Below are 17,188 nucleotides of genomic sequence, written 5' to 3' on the forward strand. Positions count from 1 at the left end.
ATTTGCTACAATTTCTTTTTTTTTTTAATCAACCCACAGAGCCTTTCATTTGGGGGAAAACATAATACTAGAATATTTTCTCTTATTTCAGGTTTACATTTTCCCATGAACTACATTTTCATTTTCCGTTGTTAAAGACCTGAAAGGTCTTATCTCATAATCACATTAACTATTTTATTCAAAGTACTTTTGCAATTATGTCTTTACGTATGTATACACCTAATTTGAAAATAAAGGTCATAAAACGTTAGTGACTCAGGAAGACAGAGTCATGATTAAGCATTATGCAACAGATCCACGTTCTTACTATTCCTGTAAGTTTCTTTATCTTATGGTAAATTTAAGAAGATTTGTGTTTTTTATTTTTCATTATTATTTTTTAACAAATGCCCTTTGAACAGCTGATATTATAAAGCTAGCCTAAGTCTGCAATATATATGTTCGGTCTCCAAAATCAATACATTGAAGTAAGCGGGAAAGATTAAATGACTTAAGTTTAGTAGTTCAAAAATATTTTCCYATTCCTCCCCATGAGAAGCCCTGCAATTGTTCACATGACTTTCTCCCACAGAATTATGAGTGTAGAAAGAAAGCAATTACATTTTTAAAACTAAGCCAAGGAACTAAAACACACACTGAGAGCTGTGAGGTCCAGTATTTGGGTAATAAGARATACCACATTCAATACCTATTAGCATCAGATTATCAGTATTACCCTAGATACCCACTGGTCACCCTGTTGGAAATAACTTGGACCTGCTTTTTCAAAGAACTTACCCTTAAAGCAGCTGGAGTCCTCCAAGGTCAGTCTCTGCGGATTTCATCGGAGACCACCTATGGAAAAATATGTAATTTTACTTAATCATGTGATGCCCTTTTCTTTCTGCAATGCCTTTACCCACTGCACCTCTTTCAAACCCTACGTATCTCCTCAAATTCTGCAGTTGGTTACCTACAGAAAAAGAACACACAACTAGGAAATGTTGATCTAATACTAGTTGATGATTTTCTATATAAAACCTTTTTTTTTCCTGTGAACTGATGATTTATACAAAGTGAGTCATTTTGTGGAATGTACTAATTTGAGTCTTTTTTTGTGCTAAAGTACAAAACATGATATCACAATAGTTTCAGAATAATACGGTTTGACCTCTAATTTCAAGTGTTTGGAGAACTAGTTAAAACTAGACTCAACTTTTTCAACGTWATGAGTGAGAAATTTATCACATGACTTTGTAAATATATTTTCAGTTGTTTATTTCTACTGCCTTTTCAGAACATTCCCTACAACCCCAATCATGGCATTTCCCACAAATCAGAAAACTTGGCCCTTCATACGTCTCAAGACCTTTTTAATAGTTGCCCAAGGGAAGTAGCCACCYGGCCTCATAGAGCTGTAACTGCTGGCAGATGCTGTGCAGCATCACACCGCGCCGTGCTCCGTGTAGACATTGCACACGTTAAAAAAGGCCTTATTTAAATCGCTGCTTTCCAACAGCAAGCGTGTTCCCTGTTCAAACATGGCAGAATGGATCTCTGTGGCACAGCAGCCTCTCCCTACCAAATTTCCTGACGTTGCTTCTGGTAATAAGGAAAAGGACATAGGAAATACTCTCGAGTAGCTTTTAGTTTTCTAACTTGGGTATCACAGGCTAACTTTCCCAGGCTTCATTCTTCAAAACAGCGGGAATATTTGGAAAATGAATAAACCAACACCCACTAAAGTGGAGAAGCAAGCCTCTTATCCGCACGAAAATTAGAAAAAGAAAAAAAAAAAAAAAAAAAGCTCAACAAAGTTAAAGCAACTGCAGGGAATTTCAAGGGCAATATCCACCAATTTTAATAATAGGCAGTGCTATCAGCTCCACTGATAATAAATTCAAAGCCTCCCTCTGGTCAAATTCCTCCTGCTCAACATCAACCCTACAGGCTGGTAAAAATGCTTAACAAAGTGCTTCGGGATTAAATTCGAGGCTTCTTGCTTCTCAYGTTGCCTTGCCCTTTTTTGCTCAGATCACCCAGGCACATTCTCAGGTTTCCACTGGGAAGATGACCCCTGCTCGAAGCTCGGCTGACCTGTGCAGGGCCAGCAGAGATGCCAGGGTATTTACGTCGCAACTTGTAAGAAAAACGTAGGTAAACCAGCCAGGAACAGAAAGGAGCAGCCCAAGCCAACAGCAGCACTGAAGAGCACGTAGTACTAACTCACCGGTGTTACAGAGCAGGCTGGACAGAGTACCTGAAGGATATGTTAAAAGACGCAAACGCTGCACCAATTAACAAGCAAATGCAGGGAAAAGTTGTTGCTTAGCTATATTTTGCATGGAGTTTGCTGAGTATATTCTCTCTGCAGAATAACAGCAACTGATAATGACCCCTTATTTCGTTTGTAGCAGCGTTTGGCTTTATTTGCATCAATCACGAGGGTTCATTCCGTCTCTTTTATTAGGTTTGGATGTAATGAATGCAGGATGGCTGGCAGAAAACCCGGTCTGCTCAGGAGGAACAAGCTGTGGGTTGGGTCTCATCAAAGCCATTGTGCTGATCATGGTTAGCCAGATAATGGCTAATATCTGTTCAGGAAAGAGAACTTTGAGGGTTAGTTTTTTTTTTTTTAATTTTTTTAAAGGAGAAGTGAATGTTTCCTGACCCTGCTTAATATCCCACTCACACATTGAAAAAAAAACTTTGGCTTAAACAGAATTCTCACTGAAATATATGGAAATACGGAGTATGAGGCTATCTCCACTCCCGAAGCTGGGCTAACTAGAGACCTCTGGCAGCTCTTAATCYGGTCCTTGCCCCTGGCCTAGCGCAGCCACCACGGCTGCTCTCTGGAGTCCAGGGAGGGCTCCAGCTTGGGGTATCAGTGAGGCTCGACCAAGAGCTCTATCCTCTCCAGCCCATCTAGGAGCTGCACATGAAGAAGGAGCCCATGCATGAAGCAGCTTAAGCCCAGGTCCCCGGCCCAGCCCTGACTCTGGCCTCAGCTAATACCAGTTGCGTGATCTGGCACTAACTGCTCAAATTCCTACCAAGAATGACCAGCTAGCACAACAAATGGAGAGGGGAAAGCATCATGGAACAAGAGCAAAGGTGCTAAGTGACAAATGAAGCAGCACAGTAACATTGAAATACATATACAATTTGCCACAGATACAGCAAACGATTGTCAGACTGTTTGGGCCTGAATTTCTTCTCTTCTTGAAGCGGGTGAAACTATGGAAAGTAAAAATGAACCAAAGATTTACATATAATTTAATATAGTGGGGCCAACCAAATTATATTGGCATCATGTTGGACACATGTTTTGCTCCACAGCCTAGAAGAACRGGTACAGAAAATACTGCACTCCCAGAGACTTGTTTGAAAGTTCCTGTTTGATGATTGGCATCATAAGTGAAATCAAAAAGGGAATCAATTTTTGAAGTGTTTACAACAGGCTTTGGTCCAGCCAGGCTGACATGCTACAGTACACCCTCRCTGACCGAAAAAGAAACAAAGTGCACATACTTAAAGAAAATATATGTCTATATTTGTAGGAATTGCTGAAAAAAAAGCCACTGACTGGGAAGCCACCTGGAAGCCTCAGCACTCAAGGACAGGACAAGCGAGTGAGATACCCGGGGTTCAAGGGAAAGGCCTGGAGATGAAAYGTAGGCATCCAGAAAGACACGATGATGATACATTGCAGAAATTATCCCCAGAGTGGGCGGATGTGAATTCGATATAAAAGCAAGGCACAGCCTTGAAAACAGAAAGGTTGGAATTGTTTTGGAAATTCTGGGGGTTGAATACTTATGGTATACTAAATCCCAATTAAAGTTTATTTTAWAGAAAAACAGGATGCCAAGAAGGTGGTTTTAAACCTTCTTTGGTTTAAACAGAATAGCCATGGTTTCATCAGGTAGCCAAACAAAGGGAAAAAATGATGATTTTGGAAAGCTTGGAAATGAAGAAAAATGTACAGAAAATTATGACAAACAGGAGAAAAAAATCACTTTGGAATTACTCATCTACATAAAGCCAAATAGTTGCTAGCTGACATTAGATTGCTTTAGATGTGCTAATGTTGGAGCACTGCTTCTTAATTATTATTCCCATTATATGGAAATAGCACTGACTCCACATATAGTTCCCTGCGCAACCGAGGATAACATCAGCTTTTTGGGCCAAAGAATTTTTCTGGGGCTTTTTCTTGAATAGAATCCACTCTGACAACTAAATTCTTTCCACATTTTCCACTTTTCAAACCCCAGACCTGTCTGCTGGCCTTTTACCTTCTCTAGACATTAAGTGCAAGAACTTACCTGTTTGCAAAAGGGCAAGTCTTTTTGGAAACAATCTGGCTTGTCAAGCAATAATACTCACTCCTCCTTATCATTACTTACCCTTTCAAATATTTGTGCCTCCTTAAGATGTTACTCTGACACGCAAAGTAATTGCCAGATTGCAGATGAGAAAAGCCATTTTGCCTGCGCACACCATAGACCTGCTGGACCCCACAAATCACAGAGTTGTTCTGTTTCTTTCTAAAAGAAGAGGAACACTAAGAGGCCAGGAAAAAAGAACTAAAAAAGAAGCACTTCTAAACTTCCATTTTTAACCCATCCCTCTGGGTTCTGAGCATCTTTCAGCCAGAAAGCTACTCTTTCCTCCATTTATCATAACCAGCATCAAGCTCAGTGCACACAACGCATTAAATTCCAGTAACTGTGTTTTATTCTGCAGGTGAGCTTATTTGTGTAGTTTTGTTATGTTTCCAGTCATGGCACATTTGCTGCTTTTATACYTCACAAGCCTTAGCTTGGCTTATTTTTCCTCTAGTTAAGGGATGCTTCACATAAAAGCAGACTATAAACATATCATTTTTATATGAGCCACCTGGATATTATCATTGCTGTTATCATTTCCCACTTCTTTATCATTGCCTTTCTTTCTTTACCAGATGTTTACGAAATCTCTGTGGATCACCTTTCATATAGTTTGCTGAGAGCCTGAGCACCCAGCTCCAATTTAATTATTTCAGGGCTTGCCACTTCTTTTTTGACGTTAGAAGATTTCACACAAGAAGTAGTTTTCACACAAGGCACGGGTTCTCAGTCTGTACATTTCACAAATATCCTAATGATGGCCCCGATGCAGAAGTTCCACTCTGGTGTAGAATAAAGCACAAACGAAGACATCAACTCTGCATTATTATTATTATTTACTATTTGGCTTTCACCCACTAATCTGCAATGTATGCATCTTGGAATTCAATGCTGAGATCCTGGCAAGCTTGAGGAGGCACTGGCCTGCATGACAAGCCAATGGATGGAGATGGCCACCAAACCACCTGTATTAGGAGCTGGTGGAGCCAGAAGGGCAGACAAAGGGGTGGCCAGCGCTCCCASAGCAGCTGATTAACTCTGCTCAGCAGGGTCTGGGACAGGGAGCAAATGCCAAACGCGGGGCAAAACAGCAGCCTGAAGGCCTAATGAGCAACATCTGGGCACCACCTCACTCCATCGGGTCTCCCTGGGGAGGACGATGATGAACGGTTTGCTCCTGCCAACCCCAAAGAGCTAATGATCTGGACAGGAACCTACGTTATCTACCTAAGGCTCTTCCCAAGGTCCCAGTTGCAGAAATTTCCAAATTCCAAAGGGACTCAGTAGTCCAAAAATAATACTGCTGTAGTTACTCTTTCTTAAAGATTTTTGAGTAGAGCTTTGTCCACATACACTTTGTAATACAGTACAATTATGAAAATGGTAAATAGCCTGATCTGGACCAAAATCTGACTTYTATTGCACTCAAGTAAGCCATTAAGATCAGCTGTTGGAAGCATATAAGTAAGGGAATATATTTAACTTTTTCTAATGACCTAGCTGTGACAGGTGCCCAAGTCAGCCCCGGCTTTGCAATGGTTCTGACTAGACCTTTTCTTATAATGAGCTCCCCAAAGAAGACTGAGTGACTTTGAAACTGCGAAAGCCAAGTTTTACTAGAACATTAACTTAACACAAAAAAAAAAGAAATACAGAAAAAGCTTAAAATGACCAGCTTAAGCAGAATAGAAATTAAAAAGGTTACCGAACGTCTCACATTCTGATACAGGTTTGGTTTCAGTGAGCTCAGTGAATTTCTTGATTTGTGGCAAACTGGCCGGATCCGCTGTGGCCCCTCACCCTAACCTGCAGGCTCCAGCTCCGTGCTGTTGCTCTTCCACCTGCCACGCTGCTTTTTTGCAAAGTTTTTCCACCCACGTATGCCCAGCTGCTGGAGAGACAGGAACCATCTGCTTTTCTCTCCAAGGGGCTAGCCTTGACCTAGCCTCTATAAAGGGACATCCTAAAACTGTGAACAACTGARTGGAAAAATATTACTCTCATCTCCTGTGCAAGTCTACAACAGTTTTATAATAACCTGCTTATATATCTACATAGAACGGGAAATACTAACGCTGCTATAGGCACCACCACCCTAAAATAARCATAATGCAACAGCACAACATAACACCTAAACAAAAGTACTATTACTGCCCACAAATATTTGATTTTAAGCAAGAATTCATAAGCCGTGGCCTTTGGAGGCTCTTGATCCTCTGCGTTCCACCTATTGCAGAGAAACTTGAGCGAATGCAATCTGGGGAGAACATGCAGGGCAGAAAAACCACAATTAYACAACAACCAGCACTATCCAGAGTGGGAAACAAGTGGGTTCAAATAGCAGGCAACAAAGGAAACAGCTACAGGTCCCCAAATTTTCCTGTCTTGAATGAATTTCTACATTGGAAAATCCTAACCTGACACAGGCAGCACCCCCTGAAAATGGAAACTATTATATTTGCAATATAATGTGAGTGACTGACTGGGCTGCATTCTTATGTGAGCTCTGATCAGGCTGGCAGGATGCAAATATTTAAAGACAGGATTTTCAACAGCCAGTAAAAATTTGGGAAGAATACTCATCCCTTCCACTTGTCTTAGAGAAAACATTTTTATTTTAATGAACAGTAATGTCCTGCCATTTCTTCTTAGTTTTATTTTTAAAATCATCTATTATTTGGCTTTATTTGTATCAGTTGTGGGAGCTTATTCGGTCTTTCTCTTTTAATAGTTTGGGGTACAAGAAATGGCAAAACCTCTATTGCCTTTRGAGGAATGAACTATGTGGGCTGAATCTCATCAAATGCATTGATGTTATGCTGATCATGTTTAATATCTGCTCAGGGATGTAAAAACTTTTTACCAGGAGTAAAATTCTACTGGCTCTGCCCAGTACCCATAAAAGGAAGCTAATCTAAGGGTAACTCAGGGAATATTCTTCACTTGTTAAAAATTCCTGTTTTAAATAGATTCCGAAGTTGGCTCTAAGCAAAGACACTTTTTCCAGATTAATAACCCTCTCCTTTCTCAGAATCCTGAGCAGATTTACATAGAGCCCTCAAGTCAGTTCATAAAATGTGCTTAAACTGATGCAAGAGAATTTTATGACAGAAAAAATGTTCCCTCTTTTTGAACATTCAAAAATGTACTCAATATTTCTACTATACAGGGCAGCCCAAGCCTACAGATGTGTTTATTACTTTTTTTAAATGTAGCCCTCTCTTCTTCTCAAATCTTTCAGTTTCACGCCAGATTAGTGAAAAGGGTGCCTCTTGCTAAGCCTTTCCTTTAAAGAAAATAAACCAAGAGACTAAAGGGCATCATCTAATGATGTATTTATAGCTCTGACTTTCCAAAAAATGTAAATTCGATGAGTCTGAGATTTGTGATGCTTTAGGATATGCAGGTCCCTCAAGAAGCAAGACATCTGCTGATCCCTTTTAAGGTCTTGCAGAACTCCCTGATCTTGCATTGCCGGTCTTCTCTCTTGAAGATATCARGCTGCCCTTCTCTCTCTTCTGCTTTTGCCTCTCTTCCCAGCTTCTCTGCCACCACACTTTCCCGATGCTTGCCAAGAATCTTCCTTGTTTTCAGATACTGGATAAGACATTGGGATCTTGCTGAGGGCAGTGGTGGGTCCCCATTCCCGGCAGTGTTCAAAAAACCCATAGATGAGGCACTCAGGGACAGGGTTTAGCAGGCAGGGCAGTGACAGGTTTACAGTTGGGCTTCATGATCTTGAAGGTCTTTTCCAACCATAACAATTCCAGGATTCTATGATCAGGTGTCACATCTGGAAAAGCCCTGGCCACCCTGTCGAGGCTCTGGACACAGGAGACCGAGGTTGCTGCTGGCTGTCAACCACATCAGTCMGACTAGGAGGTTTTCTAAGCACTACTGAGCCTCACCTTCTCCCTGGACATCTGTGGCAAAACTCCTTCTGGCTTTTACAAGAGGAAGGCAGAATGTCAGATGAGGGACCAGGAAGAACAGATCTTACTTCCAAGATCCCAAGTGCTACTTGACAACAGGCACAGCAGGCCCTCAGTGAGCACTGGTTTCTGTGGAATATTGACTGTGTTTAGAAACATTTTGTGTCATATATTGCAGCCTAAAGTTCTCTACCTGTTCAGCTAACTCATTCAACAGAGCCAGAATCCCAAATGATTAGATTTCTGAGGAAAACCTTCCACTGAAATATTCTGAGTCACATTCCTCCCATCCTTTAATCTGTAGGAAGTGCCTTGAAAACTTATTTGGAGGTAATTTGAATTTAAAAGAAGAAATAAATCCACCCCAATCATTCCAACAGCAGCTGACTTCACTAATCAAGAAAGATTTTTACATAGGCTGGGCTCTTTCATCAAAGACATCATCAAACCCTCACTGGGGTCACTCAGAACTTCGCAGGATATTACATAGCATCTTTCATTGAAGCCCTGTCCCAAATTCATTATTAAACTAAATAAGACTGTCAGAAAATAAGGATGAGATTGAGCCCAGGTCTTTTGTGGGTATGAAGGACCATGGCCTTGGGCAGAGGTGCAGATAATTMCAGCACTCATGCTCCATTCTAATACCCACCACAAAAGTGAGTAATCCAAATTATTTTATAATTATTTTAAATTGTTATGTTAGAATTTACATTATTTTATATTACTTTATATTACTACACGGCAGGAACACTCRAGAGCATTGTGAGGTGGCATGTTTAGTGTCACCACGTGACTTCCATACCCATGCTATTCAGTTAATGAATGAAAAGGCTGTATTTTGGTCTCAGTTGACATTTTGTGTTTGTTTTCCATTTAGGGAGAAGACATTTATTTCCTTTGTTATACCTTCACTGTCTTATTTCAAAGAATGAGATCGCAGAGACATCTCACTGTGTGGCAGGATTTTAGCTTGATTTCCCACTGAAACCGCATTTATGTGATCCTTGATACTATACATGTACGTACAAGGTGATATTCTGCATTCTGAATCCATCACTGAATTTCAATCAAATTTCCCAAAGATTCTGCAGGTTTCATGAAAACAGGCAGCAAGCCAAAGGACAGGAAGTTCTCCAGTGAGGAAGAGACTAATAAGGTCACTCATTCTCAAGCAATCAAAGACTTGAGGAGCAGAAGGAGAAAAAGAGACTAAGACAGTAAAATGTTGAAAGCCAGGCTCTTTGTTTCCTCCATGCAAGGAGCTACTTGCTTACATCACTCCTACTCTACCAGCCATTAAAATTCCACATATTCTATAGTGAATACAGTATATTTTGGTTTCCAAAATGCTGTTGTATGTGCTTTGTGTTTCACACGGTTGGAGAAAAAACTCTAGAGGAAATGAAAGCTCAAAGAGAGACTACGACTCCTTATCAACTGAAGTGCTGGGATTGTGCTGAAGTTGTCCTGGTGATATCTAGTAGGTCAGCAGTTATTCCTGAGTTAATTACTGCCAATTACTGCTCCACATTATTGTGTTCCTCTTCAGTGGCTCTGTAAATAAGTGTGGCAGTGAAGACTGGTCAGATATTTGGTTCTTACCAATCAAAGGGCTGCTCAGAAACACTGAGTTGGTCAGAGTCCTAGCTGCAAGACAAGTACCCATCATGTTGGATAGGAAAAGAGAAAACCTTCAATAGCCCCAATGCAGATCTTTCCCACTTACGTTTTAGGATAATCCTTTGTGTCCTTGAAGCAGGAAGGCCAATGTCATTCCAGCTGTATTGGCATGCTCAAAAACTCAGCCTTTAGCGTAGAATAATGATGAAACTTGATTCTGTAGGAGAAAATCTGATTGAATTCCAAAGATGAAAATATCATCCCCAAAATAGAAATAATGTTAGTAATTAGCTAAAAAAGAGCGGGATTCAGTGACTTAATAGTACCATTCAAACAGTTTTAAGCTGTTTATAATTAAGAAAAAGTTTAAAAGAACAGAGCATCAACTCTCCTGTTATGAATGGAGGTAGTTTGCTAGGGGTGTTTTGGCAGCCAAGCAATTCCCAAAATAGAGCACTGGATTAACTCCCAGCTAAAAGGAGCAAAACTTGCAGATGTTGCTTATACAGACAAAAAAAAACAACAACAGAACATACAAATGTGACCAGATGCAACAACTCTAAGAACTGTGTCTGGCACAGAACATGTTCTACCATCACACCAAGAAGAGATACAAGTATTTATGCTCCACATTTTTTGGAAGGCCCTGATTCAGCAAGYGTTTTAAACAGATGTTTAACTTAAACACATAAGTATTCTCAGTGGGATTACTCATACGCTCATGCACATGTTTAAGCAACTTAATGAATCAAATCATATAACTTCTAATAATCTGATCTGCCTATGAGTCAGCTGGCTAACAAGATTCACCATTTTTTCCTGAAGACACAAGCTCCTCTCTTATCTTTCTAGACTTTATTTGCTGCACTATTTCCTTCAGATTTACTACTACTTTTGGGTTTTAGTTTGCCTAGTTCCTATTGTTTTTGTTCATCAAATATTTCTTATACAAGTGCTTTCTAAAACAAGGCAATCAACCCAGAGCAGCACATTTACAGTAATATACAATTAACTGGTTATTTTTCTCTATCAAGCAATGGCTGTAGGACTTTCTGCATACATTTATACTGATAAGCTAGGAAAGTAAATACAATTTCATTTAGAAACCTAAGGGGACAATTAGAGATAGTTGGTTTGCAYGGCCTCATTTTGAATTATGCTTATAACATAATAAAGAGTCACTAGGAAATTATCCAGTTCAACATTTCTCTAAATTTTGGACTGTCCCATTTGCCTCGCCTTAGGAAATGTTCTGAGGGTAACCAGCAATGCTACAATGCAAAAACTTGAGGTGACTGCAGGAAAGAAACAGGTRAGAACGTTTCTTTAAGTTAGAAGAAAGCACAACAGGCATCTGCCCACTTCTAACAATAGAGGCAAGAGACACGTTCATCGAATATGAGAAYGTTCCTCCTTGTTTCTCTGCCCTCACGTGGCACAGAAGAGGCAGCACAAAGGTGCTGTCTGCTCCTCTACCCGTGCACAGGCCAGGATAGGGAGGCATGGCCAGAAAGGCCTGGTTCCCCATTCCATCCCATGTTCCTCCTCAGCCTCTCTCCTGAGTGCAYGGGTCTCCCCCTCTCCCTCGTGCCACCTCTGACATTCTGCACACCTTTCCACATGCTGCTTTAACCTCCTCACGCAGCACAAAACTAGCAGGCCAAACAGCACCCCTGGGAGGCATCCTGCAGATTGGCCAAGGGTTTTGCACAGGAGCTGCTGGCACCATCCTCTTCAGCTGGAGAAGATTTCCATATGGAGCCAAGGCATCCAGTAGTGCCATGCGTCCTAGTGAAAAGGCACCAGAGCCCCACATTTCCACGCACACTGCAATCACTGCAGTGCCACAGCAGATCTGACATCATTTCCATCCCCAAAGCCTTCCTGAAATTGCTGATAGTGAGTTATTTACCTAGCTCTAATGCTGCAGGACTTTGTAAGAACATTATGAGGATTAGCTTATATTAGTAAAGTGCTTTATGGATGAAAGTACTAAGTGTCCGGGACAGAGGTTACTGACCCYGATTGCTTTCTGGCATTCTGCATTAAATATGCAAGGGAAACAATGCATTTAATCAAGTTACTAAAGCCCAGTTGATTAGGAAAGAAATCTCTCATGAAAACGCTCAAAGGCGAAGCTCTTTTCAAGAAAAAAGGACAGTCCACTCTCTTATTCTGGTGTAGGACACACTAATCACTGCTACCCAAAGAATGATGCTTTAAATCTGGTCAGCATATGAGAAAGCTCATTCACCAAGCTCAGCATTGCTGTTAAATCCTTCCCCTGAGAACTAAAAAGCAKCAGACTGCAGCTACGCATCTCACGATGCATCCTGAGAGACAGCACTTTCAGAGCTGAGCAGAGAGGTCATCAGGCCATGYGCCCTGGGAATAGGGCACAAAATTAATCACCATTTAGGAGACAAGAAGAATTGCCCTCTGAAGTGCAAGGTGCTCATTCAGATAAAACTGGAATGTTGTAAACGGTGAGATTTACCTATTGCTAGTTATTAACCTTCATCAGATGTAATTAAGCCCTGCGGGTAAAGCATAAGCTCAGAAAGATTTTATACCCATGTCATATTTGCTAAAGGGAGGCTAAATACAGTTTCATTTACCCCTTTTGCTTTGCTGAGTGGGAATTCTGTTAGGCAGCATTTCCCTGGACATGCTAGAGGACATCTGAGAATACTGAGTGGAGTAACCTACATTTCGAGATGTACATGTACATCAAACATTGACGGCTACTTCAGGATCCACAGTTTTTGCTGTCCTATATGTCTGCTTATATTAATTCTTCTACGTATTTCCTCCATCAGCACATAATATGAAGGCAGTATATGACCAAGTGTGAGAAGCTCTCCTTAGAGAAGGGAGACCTAGTCCTGAGAATTTTGTTCAGTGTCTCAGCAACAGAACACATACAGGTATTGGAAGTTTATCCTGGTATCTGCTACCGAGACATTAAAAGAGGCTGAAGCTACTGGTATGTTAAAGCCAGACATGACTAAACCTCAGTAATACATGTTTGGTGCTCTGCTCAATTATTTCATTAGAATGAATTCATGTCTAATGTGTCACCTGACATTAAGAWTCACATTTAATACATTTAATCGAGGCTTAGCTTAGGTCATTGATGTGCGACTTACTGGGAAGTTCCATGTCAAGAAAAGCCCTTAAGCTTGCTTGTCCATGTGAAAAAGAGAARCAATTTTAAGTTTATCACTTTGAGGAATACCATATCAGACAATAAAAACTGTAAAGACTAAAACATATGTGGGTTTTTGTGTGCAGTTTCTGCCCAAATTTCTCCAGTCTCTGGAGAATTTGCTTCAGCAATTCATTTACAAGTCCCATGTTTGCAAATGGCATTAAATCCATAGTAAAATCTACAACAGCGATTTGCTAAGTGTAATCATTTTGTCCACAGGGAGCTGAGCAGCTCCATGCTCGTGYCGGCAAGAATACCTTAAATCACAGCACTGGAACTGCTGCTCCTGGGACTGCTGCACTAGAAAGAGCCGTCTTCAAACGCAGCGCTCAGAAGCATCACCAGAAATGCAAGGAGGAGGGAAAAAGGGAACTACTGCTGCTGGAAAAGGAGCCCCCACATAGGACTRGCCCCCCTTAGCATTAGTTCAGGAAAAAGACCAACCACTACCACAGTTCAAAGTGATTCACAATGGGAACTGCTAGCATTGATGAGGCTCTTGGGGTTTCTGGGAGATGTCAGTGTGAGATGTCTGCAGAAGGTCACGAGAATAAGAGTGGGACTTAGAGTGGGAGAGTAAGTCTGTCTTCTCAGTTCACCTCCTACCAGGAGAAGGCCAGTCAAGAAAGGGAATGGGGTTTTGAGCTTTTTGCCCAACGAACTCCCCTCACAGACCCTAAAAGGAGCACAGGTCAGTGCAAGCTAGAAGGAGCTCTTTGAGCAGGAACACTAACCTTTTCTTGCACAAACTAGAGAGTCATTCTGCTCTCTAGGGCTGCAGAAGGCACACAGGACACATGGCTGAAAACTCTGAAACATCTCAGTGACATAGGAAGAACGTACATTTCTGCTGGTAATGTCAGCCTCCCAAAGGCTGCTTCCACTGAGGTTCAGTGTATCCCTCCTTACTGCACGTCAAACAAAGCAGGGAACTTAGTTCACCGAGTGGGATGTTAGCAATGTCATCACTGTCATCTTCACCCACAGGTTCAGCAGTGACTCAGTGCATTTGAAGATGCCACTTTTGGAAACAAAACTGAGCACGCTGCTTGTGACAAAGGCTGAGACCCAGGCCCGATACATGGGCAGGATGGGAAATGCATGGGAGGGAGAGGAGCAGAGGTGGGTGGCCACATGACTGTGGGACATRACTTGGAGCATGCACAGCACCCTTGGGCTCCTCGGTCCCTGCCATGACATGATAGATGAAGAAACACAAATATTCTGCCATCTTCAGGAAGCTGGTGCTCACCATCACTGGCTTCTCTGAGGGGGAAAAAAATCACACAAGCCAAGCAGCTCAGCCAAGATCTGTTTGCTTCACAGCCCCCCATATATGTATCCCTGCATGCCCAGGGCTGTCCTGCAAGCCTTGCTGTTGGCCCTCTGCCATGACARCACCTTTAGGTACTGCCAGGCCATTCCTCTGATGGGCAATAGTTCACAAACCCCATAAAAGAGGGGCCTCAACAGGTTAAGGAAGTTGTACATAGCCATCCTGGCTATGTACATAGTTGTACATAGTTCCTGGATGCTGCCCTGTGCCCCGTGCTCTGGGTGTCCCTGCTGGAGCAGGCAGTTGGACTAGATGATCTCTAGAGGTCCCTTCCAACCTCAATCGTTCTGTGATTCTGTGTATGCAACAGCTTCATCTGCAGAGCCACCACATTATAAGCGAGGCTGACCAAACCTGGCCTTGAATCACAGGTAGAAAATTATGTAGGTAAATCAAATACAGAGTGSCTGTAATTGTATGTTCATGTATCTCATTTTGATCTTTAAAAACAAAATCTCTGCAACAATTTCAAACTTCATTAAGGAACTTAATTACATCTTTTTCTCACATGCAGGGTTGTTTCTACTGTCAAGCTAGCATTTTCTCAGAGACTTGAAAATTATTGTCTTTTAAGCTTAGGGGACCTAAGGTCCCCTTTTATACCATCTTTATCTGGGAATGATGTCTGCTATTTCTAATCACTGTTAATGGCCATGCATATAAATATCAATAACCGCAGTTCCCTTTTTAAAGCAGAACTCTTTTTCCTGCCCTGATTATATCTTAGATGCCAGTACTGTGATGAAGACAGTGAAGAGCAACATGAGTTGTTCCAGGGGAGCAGCAGCAGCAAAGAGATAAGGCCTTGCCAAGAATTGCTAATAGCAGATTGTAGAGTAGGGTACATCCCAAATGTTTAAAAATAAGTCTGACATTTGTGTATCAATGGTGTAAAAATCAAAGGATGGCTGTCATGGGTAGTAACTCAGAAGCCTGGGATACATATCACTATTTTAAGTGGTAGTAAAGTCTGTATAGCAACAGTATAACTAAGSAAAAGCTGCTAGCAAAATTGTTGCTGTGTTAGTGATGACTGAAGGGAATGTTTGGTTAGTTGCCAATGAATCTTTCATTCCTGCCATTATTTTTTCTGGCAAATAACTGCGCACATGAATAATATTCACAAGCAATGTGGACATGGCTAAGGGTGTGCATGTATTCAAGCCAAGTCCAGCAGTCTGAGCAAGGATGTATTTTTGAGTTTAATTATCATGACTTGGCTTGGGAATAAATTGACTCGACCACAGAATTTGTCTGGGCTATTAATTAGTCTATATTTGTCACTGTTTCTGACATGCATGCTAATACCAATGTCCTGAGACTGCAAAGGGACTTTAAAAGCTTATGAAAGCATGAGCCTGATCTGTCCAACACAGAAATAACTGAATAAGAATCCAGACAGCAACATATTATAGTTACAGAATCATCTTACCTATAAATTGAAGCACTTAGATTTTTTCAAAGCAAGGTAGAAGAAAAAAACTCATCTTGAAAAGTCTTAACCTAAACTTTATAAGCCTTATTTCCTCAAGTTTCCACTAAAATGAGGAAATTTCTCTGAAGAGACTACATGATCAGACTCCAGAATTTTGTGAGCAGCATGAATTTCCTGCTGAAGTTTTGCCATTAGTTAAATATAGAAATGGCAGAGTAATTCTCAAAGTAGATCACTTCTAAATCTTCTAAGAGGATTAAAATATCTGATTTGGAGACACAGTCATTAGACAGATGACTTCTTAGTGGGAAGCAAAGCTCAGACCTGCTCTGATATTTATCCTCAAACTTCTTTTGCTACAGTTTACTTTGAAGGTACATTGTCAAARTGTTGACTCTCTATTTCAGCTATACCGAGTTCAGATTTAAAACGACTTTTATTTTATTCAGTCAGTATATGAAGCTCTAAATAAGTTTTTTTTTTTAAGTTGTGCTGCCAATCAGCTTAAGTTTAACGGGACATACAAAAGAACTTGCTGCAAGTTCTTCCAAAGAAGAAAATGCTTGGAATATGAACTTGAAAAAGAGATGCCAAAAAGAAGCAGAACCTAAAATAAAATCATGGCAAAATTTATGATAGCAGGAAACAAATGAAGTCACTCCCCTTGATTTCAGGGTGCATGAATTACCACCTTCTCAGAAGAGACAACTAGAAGTGTTTAGGCTATGCTTAGACCATACCCTGCAGAATAACTTACTCACCATAATATTCTTCTACAGCACGGATTCTGTATTTCTTGTCATTCCTGCAGATTTTATCTTAGAGAATCATGAATTTCTTACAGAGGTCTTCAGAAGATGCCTAAAATCCTAGACAATAATTTTCTTGTAATTTTCTTSAAAGCACTCAAGTGCCACAAAAAACACAGTTCGAGTACTGATGTGAACTTACCAAGATGCAATACTTCATTTTCATATTTTCAGTTCCTCAAGTTACTAAGTTGCTTGCATTAAATTCAACTGATAAGCACAGAAGTAGCCAAAGTTTACCAATTACAYGAAAGAAAGGATATGCTCTCTTTAGAGACTCCTGTTTTAAGATCTCTTGTGACAGTTTTCAGCTGGGCACAAAGCAAGCTACATATTTTAATGGCTCACAAACATCATGAAGTAAATCCTTAGGATGCAGCCCTCACAGAAGTTKGGCTCTAGGATATATGTCATGTGAGCATCCTCCCCTCGCTGCTCTATCCATTTTCAGGCCTGCATGTGGAGGGAA

General features: G+C 40.9%; 1 long non-coding RNA gene across 2 annotated transcripts in view; it reads right to left on the reverse strand.

Moving 5' to 3' along the window:
• Nucleotides 1–7,120: 7,120 nt before the first annotated feature.
• The window catches only part of LOC112947526, a 29,508-nt gene continuing 19,440 nt past the window's right edge, over nt 7,121–17,188 (reverse strand). For both annotated transcript variants that reach the window (XR_003249421.1, XR_003249422.1), the window contains exons 2-3: nt 10,035–10,145; nt 7,121–9,955 (exon numbers count right to left, since the gene is read on the reverse strand). This is a non-coding gene — a long non-coding RNA (uncharacterized LOC112947526). The remainder of the gene's footprint in view (nt 9,956–10,034; nt 10,146–17,188) is intronic.

The sequence above is a fragment of the Nothoprocta perdicaria genome, unplaced genomic scaffold, assembly GCF_003342845.1.
Source record: "Nothoprocta perdicaria isolate Ctin4 unplaced genomic scaffold, notPer1 scaffold_235, whole genome shotgun sequence".
Lineage (NCBI taxonomy): Eukaryota > Metazoa > Chordata > Aves > Tinamiformes > Tinamidae > Nothoprocta > Nothoprocta perdicaria.